This window comes from Hevea brasiliensis, chromosome 14 (assembly GCF_030052815.1).
Source record: "Hevea brasiliensis isolate MT/VB/25A 57/8 chromosome 14, ASM3005281v1, whole genome shotgun sequence".
Lineage (NCBI taxonomy): Eukaryota > Viridiplantae > Streptophyta > Magnoliopsida > Malpighiales > Euphorbiaceae > Hevea > Hevea brasiliensis.
Genome location: NC_079506.1, coordinates 84,865,111 through 84,867,403, shown reverse-complemented (window position 1 = coordinate 84,867,403; position 2,293 = coordinate 84,865,111). Strand labels below are relative to the sequence as shown.

Genomic DNA, 2,293 nt, shown 5'->3' with positions numbered 1-2,293 from the left:
TTGCTTAAGTTCTACCTTAGGTGCATCTTCTTCCTTGAATGATGGTTGCTTAAATTCTGCTTTTTCCTTTTGTGTGAGTTGAAAAACTGGAGCAGAAATGAATGGTGGACTTCCCTCTAAGTGTTGAGCATATGCAGCTACATGAGGGTTGTTATAATCTATGCCTCCTCCATGAACCAAACAATTTTCAAGTGGATCTTCTGGATATTTCTTTCTGAAGTGTTCTTCAACTAGCTCATCAATGATATCAACTCTCAAGCAAGTATCAGCTTCAGAATGATGCTTTTTCATAGTGTTATTAATATTGAAAATTAACTGCTCTTCACCAACTCTAAGAGTAAGCTTTTCTCCTTTCACATCAATCAATGCTCCTGCTGTAGCTAGAAAGGGTCTCCCCAAGATAATTGGAATATTAGAATCTTCCTCCATGTCCAAGATGACAAAGTCAACAGGTATATAGAACTTTCCAACCTTCAGGGGCACATTCTCCAAAATCCCTTCAGGATACTTGATTGTTCTGTCAGCTAACTGAAGAGAAATGTGGGTTGGCTTTAGATCTCCCATGTTGAGCTTCTCATAGATAGAAAGGGGCATAAGGCTAACACTAGCCCCTAAATCACATAGAGCTTTTGTAGAACAAGACTCTCCAATGTGGCATGGAATTGAAAAACTCCCTGGATCCTTAAGCTTTGGAGGAAGTTTCCTTTGGAGGATAGCACTACATTCTTCTGTCAAAGCTACAGTTTCATCATCTTCAAGTTTTCTCTTGTTTGAGAGAATTTCTTTCAAGAATTTTGCATAAGAGGGCATTTGTGAAAGAGCATCAACAAAAGGCACATTTATGTAAAGTTTCTTCAAAACCTCTAAGAACTTCCCAAATTGCCTATCAAGCTTGGCTTTGTGAAATCTTTGTGGAAAGGGAAGTTGTGGCTTGTAGGGCTCAAGAGGTATATACTTCTCTTCTTTTTCTTCAAATTTCTCCTTACATTTTTCTGCACTCTCTTGTTTTTCACTCCCATCGTTCCTTTTTCATTTTCTCTTCTCACTGTTTTCACTCTTCTCATCATTTATAACTTTTCCACTTCTTAAAGTAATAGCTTGACACTGCTCTCTTGGATTTTCTGGTTGACTTGGAAGCTTTCCAAAAGACTTAGCACTTGAGGAGGATGCTTGTTGTGCAATCTGGTTTTCCAGCATTCTGTTGTGTGTTTGCATCTGTTCCAGCCTTGCTTTCACCTCTCTCATCTCCTCATCATGCTTATTTTGGTTGGCAAGAATCTGTTGCAATAAAGCTTGAGTGGTGGAATTTCGTTCTTCTTTTGGTGGAGGGTTCATATTTTTCTCTGAAAATTAGGCAATGGTTGCCTATTTTGCGATATGGAACTTGACTCATTGTTGTGGTTGAAAATTCGATTTTGAACTTGATTATGCTGATTTCCCCATGAAAAGTAGTGATTATTCCTCCAATTTTTATTTTAAGTTTGAGAATAAGGATTCACCATTTGCTTGTTTCCATAATTACCAACGATATCGCTTGTTCTCCATAGTCTACTCCACAGCTGGTTGTTTCTCTGCATAAGCCACTTGTTGTGAACTTCCAGCTGATGATGTTGAACTAACCAACATACTCAAATCTTCCATCTTCTTAGCAAGGACATTTGTAAGTGCATCAAACTTTGCATTAATCATGTTGAATGGATCAAGATCATACATTCCAGCAGCTTGCCTTTTCTGAGTTGGAGCTGGTCCTCTTGGACTACTCCAAAGATGAGTATTCTTTGCAATTTTCTCCAATAGCTCATAAGCTTCATCTTCATGCTTAATAATAAATTCTCCTCCTGTTTGAGCATCAATAATTCCTCTGATTGCAGGAGTGACATTGGTGTAAAAATTCTGATTTATCATCCATTTTGGAATGGCATGATGTGGGCATAATCTTTCCAATTCTTTCCATCTCATCCATGACTCATAAAGAGTTTCATCTTCTCTTGGTCTGAAAGCTGTCATTTGATTCCTCAACTCTTGAGTTTTTCCAGGTGGAAAATATTGTGCAAGAAATGCATCAGTGAGTTGCTCCCAATTTGTAATGGAGTTGTGAGGTAAAGAATCAAGCCAATCCAATGCTCTATCTTTCAAAGAGAATGGGAATAGCTTCAATCTTGCTGCATCATCAGACACTCCAGGTTGTTTTTGCATGTCGCAAATCATAGCAAACTTCTTCAGGTGTGTGTGTGGATTTTCAGAAGGATGTCCTCCAAATTGAGAATTTTGAATCATTTGAAGGACTCCAAAA

The 2,293-nt window shown here is 38.2% G+C and overlaps 1 non-coding gene across 1 annotated transcript; it reads left to right on the top strand.

Moving 5' to 3' along the window:
* The first annotated feature begins 1,915 nt into the window (after positions 1-1,915).
* LOC131173647 (small nucleolar RNA R71) lies at positions 1,916-2,023 on the top strand. The gene has a single exon (XR_009143960.1). It is a non-coding gene; the product is annotated as a small nucleolar RNA R71 (small nucleolar RNA).
* Positions 2,024-2,293: the final 270 nt, after the last annotated feature.